At 44.7% G+C, this 8,483-nt stretch overlaps 1 pseudogene; it reads left to right on the top strand.

Annotated features, from left to right (window-relative positions):
* Window positions 1-411: 411 nt before the first annotated feature.
* Window positions 412-6,113, top strand: LOC114235648 (olfactory receptor 8K5-like; annotated as a pseudogene).
* The last annotated feature ends 2,370 nt before the right edge of the window (window positions 6,114-8,483 follow it).

The raw sequence follows: 8,483 nt of genomic DNA, 5'->3' as shown, positions 1-8,483 counted from the left end.
ATACCCTCTAAAGTCGGCATATGAGGGAAAAATCAAACAGTACCTAAATTCGCTTTGAACTCCCACTGGAAGACCTCACAACAGAAACAGACTTCATGTCTCTCATAGGGTTCAACACCACCAGTCGGTCCTTTGAGGCTGGAACTGATTTCTGCTTTTTGGTGATGCCTCAGCTGCAGTAGCTGGCTTATGTTCAGCAGCCCTATATTCCAGATGCCTCCCAACTCTGAGCGGCACACAGGGAATGAGACACAGTGAGGACACGGTGGCAGGCGCTCACCTCCCATCGCACCTCCGCTTGGCCTGGGGCCTCTGCTTATTGAGTGGAAGACCAGGAGTCACCCCCATGTTATTCAAATTATGTTCCTACTCTTCTTCCTCCTCTAGCTTTTATAGAAGAATGAGTGTAAGATGTGCCTCCACCAGATATCTGAAGCATTAGATGCAGTGTGTGGTAACGTTCTCTGTGTCTCGTAGAGATTTCCATGTCAGGGGCGTGTGTGGAGTGTGTGTGTATGTGCATGGACGGGATTCAGACACCAATGTGCAGAGAGGTGAGAGATTTTCCCAGACAGGAAAGTCTCTGTGGAAGCAGCAAAACTTGATGGGGCTTTTGTATCAGAGATTTACAGAATCTTGGAATTAGAATGTTATTTGAGGGCCAAAGACTCCCAGACCATGCCCAGTGCAGGAATTGCACCTGTGGCATCTTGACAGACAGCCTCTGCCCGAATCCTCCAGGTGATACACTCACTATTTCCTGGGGGAGCCCACTTTGTGCTCAAATAATTTCAGTGGTTATGACACCGCAGAACGCATTTTGGGACTCAGTAGAGCATAGGTCTGTCTCGGTGCAGAAAGAAAGCAGCGAGAGGCAGAGTGACAGGTAAGGAAAGAATTTATTAGTATAGGACGCTTGTGAGAAATACAAGCGGTAGGCAAGGGAGTGTCACCCCGAGGGCTTAGTGGGCTACAGTTTTTTGTTTTTGTTTTTTTCTGTCTATACATATTATACTGTATTTAGATGATACCACAAGGAAGCTAATAACAACCTGTTTCTTTCCAGAAAAGCTAACTGGACTAAATAGGCCAACAGAATCTATCATCACTGACTAAATTCATTCTGATGGGAGTCACAAGGCATCTTGAGCTGTAGGCCCTACTTTTCAGGGTCTTCCTCATTAGCTACACAATCAGAGTAGTGGGAAATCTGGGCATGATCATCTTGATCCAAGTGGATTCCCACCTACACACACCTATGTAGTTTTTTATCAAACACCTGGCTTTCATTGGTCTTGGTAATTCTACTGTCATTTGTCCTAAGATACTGGTAAATTTTGTTGTGGATCAAAATACCATTTCCTATCATGCATGTGCCACACAGTTGGCTTTCTTCCTTATGTTCATTATCTTGTCAGCCATGGCCTATGACTGCTATTTGGCCATCTGTAACCCTCTGCTCTACAATGTTCTCATGTCCCAGAGACTTTGTCATGTGCTGGTAGGCATTCCATACCTCTACAGTACCTTTCAAGCACTAATGTTCACGATCAAGATTTTTACATTGACTTTTTGCGGCTCTAATGTCATCAGTCATTTCTACTGTGATGATGTTCCCTTGTTACTTATGCTGTGCTCAAATGCACAAGAAATAGAATTGTTGGTCATACTATACAGTTTTATAATCAAAGGAAAAGTGAGGAGGGGGAAAAGACCACCTTCCTCATTTTTAAATTTTTATTTATTTATTTATTTATTTATTTATGGCTGTGTTGGGTCTTCGTTTCTGTGCGAGGGATTTCTCTAGTTGTGGCAAGCAGGGGCCACTCTTCATTGCGGTGCGCAGGCCTCTCATTATCGCGGCCTCTCTTGTTGAACCTTCCTCATTTTTGAACAGACATCAAACTTCCATCATCAGCTCCTTCTCCACGTTGGGCGGGGGGAGTTTTCTTGTTCCTACTTGGTCATACTGGGACTGTCATGGCGCTGTGGAAATGGGCCAAAAGGTGGTAACATACTAAAATATGGTAAATCATCTCAGGTTTCAGTATAATGTCACCTTTTCCCTGTATTTTTGTTTTTAGTACGTGCAGAGAAGCATGTCCTAGGAATCCATAACTTACTGATCTCACTGGGCAGGATGTGGACCTCATTCCACCATTGTTTTATTGTTTGGGGGCATGTCTCATGCTTCTGTTGCATGGTTTTCTTGCTACGAAAGCATACTTTCTTGAGTGATGATTAACTTACAGGGGTCTCCCATACTTTTTTTCTCTATTTACAATCCCCTAGTGAGATTAACTATTTAATCACCTACTTTGTCCCTTTACTCTGTCCCTATCAGTTAAATATCTATTCTGAGTATTAAAATGAACTTAATAGTTTCTAGTCCCATCTTCCAAAGTCACAGAGAATGAGTCCCTTCTCACTTTCCTAATGATGGTTCTTAGGGTGCTTGCCCAAGTCAGTCAGATCCCTTTCCTGCCCTGTCTTCTGTCCTCCTGCTCATGGAGCAACATGGATGGATGGAGTGCATGTGTGTGTGTATGTGTGTGTGTGCATGCACACACACATGTACATACGTATTGGGACGCGTAAGGGAGGGAGGAGGGGAGAAAATTACAGCAGTTCTGAATTTAAAACCATGTAAAAACCATGTGAAAGTGAGAGTAGAAAATTAGGCAGACCACACTGCCCAGGACATTATGTGCCAAACTAAAAAGTCTGGGCTTTTAGGTAGGAGAGTCATACAGCCTGATTGGCAATTTAGAAAGATTATTCTTACTATATTGCAGAGGAGACATTTGCAGGACCAGGACAGGAAGGCCCATTAAGAAAATACTGTAGGAGTCCAAATGAAGGATGATGAGGTCTGATCAAATCAGAGCCACAAAGATGGAAAAGCAAAGACACGTTCAAGAAATGTTCAGAAGAGAACTTGATGGATGTAGACTCTGAGGTGGGAGGGAGCAGGGATGATGCCAAGGGGTGGTGGGACAGGCAGCAGATGGAGCCTCTCCAGAATCCTGCCACTACCAGAAATGTTCATTCCAGGGCCTCAGAACCCTCCCGAAGGAGTCTCTGCAGAGAGAGAAATGATACATTAACTGCAGGAGTTGGCAAGGAGTGAGGAATAGGAAACACTAATTACAGGCCAAGATCATTAACCAGCAGGTCTGGGATCAGCTGCATGTAACCTCAACTCATCTGCTCCTGCAAATGGCCAAGGGAGGATGCGAGGGGAAGAGTGTGGGCAGGACATTTTGCAAATGCTAAGGTAGCAGCTGAGCGCAGACCTTGGTGACATGAGTTTGATATGCTTGGCACTTCGGCTCTGGTTTCTGGAGCCCTTGGGGTGCCAAATGCACTGTAGCCAGCTGGCCAGTTGTCCAAATGTCGCTTATGCCTCTAGGCCTCTAATTACCAGGCTCCCCTTTAGCCTTATAGCTACACTCCATTAGGGGCTTGCTGGCCACATGCACAGGAAATGGATTAGAGGCCATTAGACCATCCAGGTTGAAAAAGGTCAGGTCTTGCCTCCTGGGAGAAAAGCCTAAACTCCAGCTTTGTCATGTGGTGTTTGAAGCCAGAGAAAGATCTCAGGACTAGGAAAGAGTCCCAGCCCAGCTATACGGCCTTGAGCAAGCAAATTGTTTCACTTCACACAGTCTTGGTTTGCTTATGGGGCATAAATAAGCAATGTTCCCTATCTGAGAACATCAGATGATATCAGAGGCAGGGGCGTATGCATCTCAAGGGCTGTTGCTACTGCTGCTGATGTTAACAGCTAACCTGAATGTATAGGTGGCGGACTGGGAGTGAAGAAACCAAGGTTTTAGTCCTATTTCTGCTGGTGTGCTGTAGGACCTTGGGCAAGTCACTTCTCTCTAGGCCTCAGGTTCTTCATCTGAAAACTGAAGGGATTGGTCTAGCTCAGTGATTTTTAACCAGAAATATACACTAGAATTGCCTGTGGAGCTTCTTAAAAATGCAGGTACCCACATCCCACCCTGTTATGTTGAAGCAGGTTCTCAGCGGATATTAGATGCTCACTGAGAACCACTGGAATGGATGGTCAGGTGCCACCTGCCTCCCACCTCTGCCTACCTTCTCCCCCCACACCTGGAATGACTTGATCCTCGCCCTTGGGATAAGCCTCCCCACAGCCTCCAGCACTGATCCTGTCCTCAAGCTCTGGATCTCGGCATCAAGCCCCCGGTGCTGAACTGTCTCTGACCTCCTGATTTAGTCTCACCCTTGAGCCCGAGCCAGCTGTCGAGATGTGGTCTCACCTTGTTCCCTGAGGGAGCTGCACTGCTGGGCTTGTCCAGCACTGATTGGTAGAGCATTGTTTTGCTTTTCTCAGCATCTGGGGTCCCATCCCCCAACTCCAGACTAACGGGAAGAGACCTGCTATTGGCTGAAAGATTGCCTTGCTCTGGACCACCTGCTAGGAGCATCAAAATATCCCCTGCTGGGCTTCCCTGGTGGCGCAGTGGTTGAGAATCTGCCTGCCAATGCAGAGAACGCGGGTTCGAGCCCTGGTCTGGGAAGATCCCACATGCCGCGGAGCAACTCGGCCCGTGAGCCACAATTACTGAGCCTGCGCGTCTGGAGCCTGTGCGCGGCAACGAGAGGCCGCGATAGTGAGAGGCCCACGCACCGCGATGAAGAGTGGCCCCCGCTTGCCACAACTAGAGAAAGCCCTCGCACAGAAACGAAGACCCAACACAGCCATACATACATACATACATACATACATACATACATACATAAAAAGAATGTAAGCAGACAAGAATATCATTAAAAAAATAAAAAAAATAAAAAAAATAAAAAATAAAAAATAAAAAAAAAAAACAAAAAAAACCCTGCTACTTCACATCATTTCTAAGAATGGACACTTGAACATAACACTTAGATTCAGTATTTATTTAAGAAAAAAAAAAAAAATATCCCCTGCTGTTGGACCCCTCCTGTGGTCATGCCACACCAGTCTCTATCTGCCTCACAGAGAACCCCACTCCCATCCAAGATTCGTGCTGGACCCTGTGATGTGGCTTCCTTCCCAGGACTGCATGTGGCCTGTTGCCTGACCAGGCAGGTGGCGTTTCCTGCCTTTATGTGCCTTAGGCCTATGGCTTCATTCCTTTCCTATTTCAACCTGATTTCTGCTCTGTCCAGCTGCAGCCATGGTCATTTTAATGAGCTCTGTCCCACCACGTGATTTCAGTGATTTCTGATATCTCTCCCAGCTGAAAAGTCAGAACGAGGGAGGTTGCTTTGGACCTGGTCTCTCTGGGACCGGGTTTCTCATCTGTAAAACAGGAGTGCCAACATCTGCCTTGTAGAAGCACTATCTCTCACTCGAATGCTGCTCGCCATCTATGAACTGAACTAAGTCCTACTCATCCTCAGGCCTCAGACCTTAGACGTTGCTTCATAAAGCAGGTCTCTCTTACCAACACTGCCCCACCACTGTTATGTGCTCTGATGCAACCTGTACTTTTCCTTTCAACTCCTTAAACTCATGTAATTGTTAATTACACACTTTAAAGTCTTTCTCCCCTACTAGGTCATAAGGTCTGTGAGGGCAGAAACTGCCTTACTCACCAACATTAAACCCCCCATGCCTGGCACATAGAAGACAGGGGACGTGTCTCATGACTGACAGATGAGACATTGGATGTGCCTTGTCACAGAGCAGGTGCTCAGTGAACATTATTCCTCCTCCCTGCTCCTAGAGAATACCACTGAGCCAATCCCAGGATGTGAGCACCCACCCAGCACAGGGGAGCACCAGGGCATGGCTGAGCTGGTTCTTGAGGTCCGTGCCGGCCTTCCTTCTGGGCCCCATGCAATCTGCCACCCTGGCAGGAGCCTAGAAGTCTGGTGAGAACGATACACATAATTCCCAACATCAAAAGAATCCCACCTGAGGATCTTTTAAAAAATACCTGTACCTACACCCAACCCATAGATATTTTGTTTTAATTCATCTGGAATGCAGCCTGGGCTTTGGTATTGTTCAATAATCCCCCAGGTTTTCCCTGTATGCAGCCATGGATGAGAACAATTGGTTGGGTTCCATCATCATTTTCCAGATACGAAGGTGAAGCACAGGAGGGCAAGGAATCGGCCCAAGAACACACAGTAGCTATGGCATAGCTGGATGGAGCTAGAACTTAGAAGACCTAACTTTCCACCATGGCTCCTCCCACTGCACCAAGTAACAAACTGAAAAAAAAAAAAAATTTCCCTTTATCAATTGCAGAGGCAGATTTCCTGGCATCAAACAAGGCTGCGGGCAGAGAGCTTGTTTTTTTCTACCCTGGAAAATCGGTTATTAAAAGCTTGTTTATGCAAGAAGGGTATAATTAAAAGTGAATGAGTGTAATTCCTTTATCACAATGAATATTAATTAAAGGTAAACACAGCATCAATATTCATTTAGAGGAAGACAGAGGCTGAAAAGAAGACTGCTCGTACTAGGGTTGTCCATCACATCAGAAAGTAACAGATGACAGGACTCCAATAGCAGAATGTTGCTCTATTTTTCTCACATCCTCTCAGATTTAGAAGTTAGCCAAAATACAAATCTTTTGTCAGGTTGGGCTCCATGACCAGGCACAACTGCATGGGCAGAGCCCTGTCTTGTTCAGGACACAGCTCTCAGAAAGTTGTTTGGTTTTTTTTATACATCTTTAGTGGAGTATAATTGCTTTACAATGTTGTGTTAGTTTCTGCTGTATAACAAAGTGAATCAGCTATATGTATACATATATCCCCATATCTCCTCCCTCTTGAGCCTCCCTCCCACCCTCCCTATCCCACCCTTCTAGGTGGTCACAGAGCCCTGAGCTGATCTCCCTGTGCTATGCGGCTGCTTCCCACTAGCTATCTATTTTACATTTGGTAGTGTATATATGTCCATGCCACTTTCTCACTTCGTCCCAGATTACCCTTCCTCCTCCCTGTGTCCTCAAGTCTATTCTCTACATCTGAGTCTTTGTTCCTGTCCTGCCCCTAGGTTCATCAGAACCATTTTTTTTTAGATTCCATATATATGTGTTAGCGCAAGGTATTTGTTTTTCTCTTTCTTTTCTTTTTTTTAACATCTTTATTGGAGCATAATTGCTTTACAGTGGTGTGTTAGTTTCTGCTTTATAACAAAGTGAATCAGTTATACATATACATATGTTCCCATATCTCTTCCCTCTCGCATCTCCCTCCCTCCCTGTTTTTCTCTTTCTTGACTTCACTCTGTATGACAGACTCTAGGTCCATCCACCTCACTACAAAGAAGGCGTTTCTTTTTATGGCTGAGTAATCTTCCATTGTATATATGTGCCACATCTTCTTTATCCATTCATCTGTCGATGGACACTTAGGTTGCTTCCACGTCCTGGCTATTGTAAATAGAGCTGCAATGAACATTGGGGTGCATGTGTCTTTTTGAATTATGGTTTTCTCTGGGTATATGCCCAGTAGTGGGATTGCTGGTTCATATGATAGTTCTATTTTTAGTTTTTTAAGGAACCTCCATACTGTTCTCCATAGTGGCTGTATCAATTTACATTGCCACCAACAGTTCAAGAGGGTTCCCTTTTCTCCAGACCCTCTCCAGCATTTATTGTTTGTAGATTTTTGTTGATGGCCATTCTGACTGGTGTGAGGTGATACCTCATTGTGGTTTTGATTTGCATTTCTCTAATGATTAATGATGTTGAGCATTCTTTCATGTATTTGTTGGCAATCTGTATATCTTCTTTGGAGAAATGTCTATTTAGGTCTTCTGCCCATTTTTGGATTGGGTTGTTTGTTTTTAAGCTGAAAGACTCTTCGTTATGTGGGGTCAGCATACTGGAGGGGCAACTGGCCTCTTCGGCCCTCTTGGAAAGAGAAGAGCTAAACAGACTGATAACCAGCTGTGTTGTTCTGGCCCCTGAGCACTGGGACAGTGGCAAAAGTACATCATTTCCCAAGGAAGAATTCCCAAAGCCATGGCAGGTCCCCAGATCTTACAAATCAGACTCAGTGAGGGGTTGGGGAGGACAGGACTTTTGAACATACAGATTGCCAGGTCTCAACCTGGTCCTACTAAATCAAAATCATTTTGGACTGAAGCTTAGGAATAAGCATTTTAACAAATTTTCATGTTAATTCTGATTTCTAGAATTTCTAGCCAAGCTGAAGAGCTTTTTTTTTTTTTCTTTATTTTTTGGCCAGGTCAGTTAGGGTCTTAAATCATTTCATTTATTTATTCATTCATTCATCTGATAAATATTTATTAATCATAAGGCACTGTGCTAGCCATGGGTGAAGACAGAGACCAGAACTCTTTTCTAGTTCCTTCTGGTCTATCAAGAAAAACTACACATTAGAATTGTAATTATAATACACAGTGATGACTGCTGTCACAGAGGGAGGAATACAATAGCATAGGAGCACAGAGGCAGGTGAACTCAGCTCTGAATGGGGAGTCC

The sequence above is a fragment of the Balaenoptera acutorostrata genome, chromosome 4 (assembly GCF_949987535.1).
Source record: "Balaenoptera acutorostrata chromosome 4, mBalAcu1.1, whole genome shotgun sequence".
NCBI lineage: Eukaryota > Metazoa > Chordata > Mammalia > Artiodactyla > Balaenopteridae > Balaenoptera > Balaenoptera acutorostrata.
Note: the sequence above shows the minus strand (reverse complement) of the source record. Positions and strands in the feature narration are given on the sequence as shown.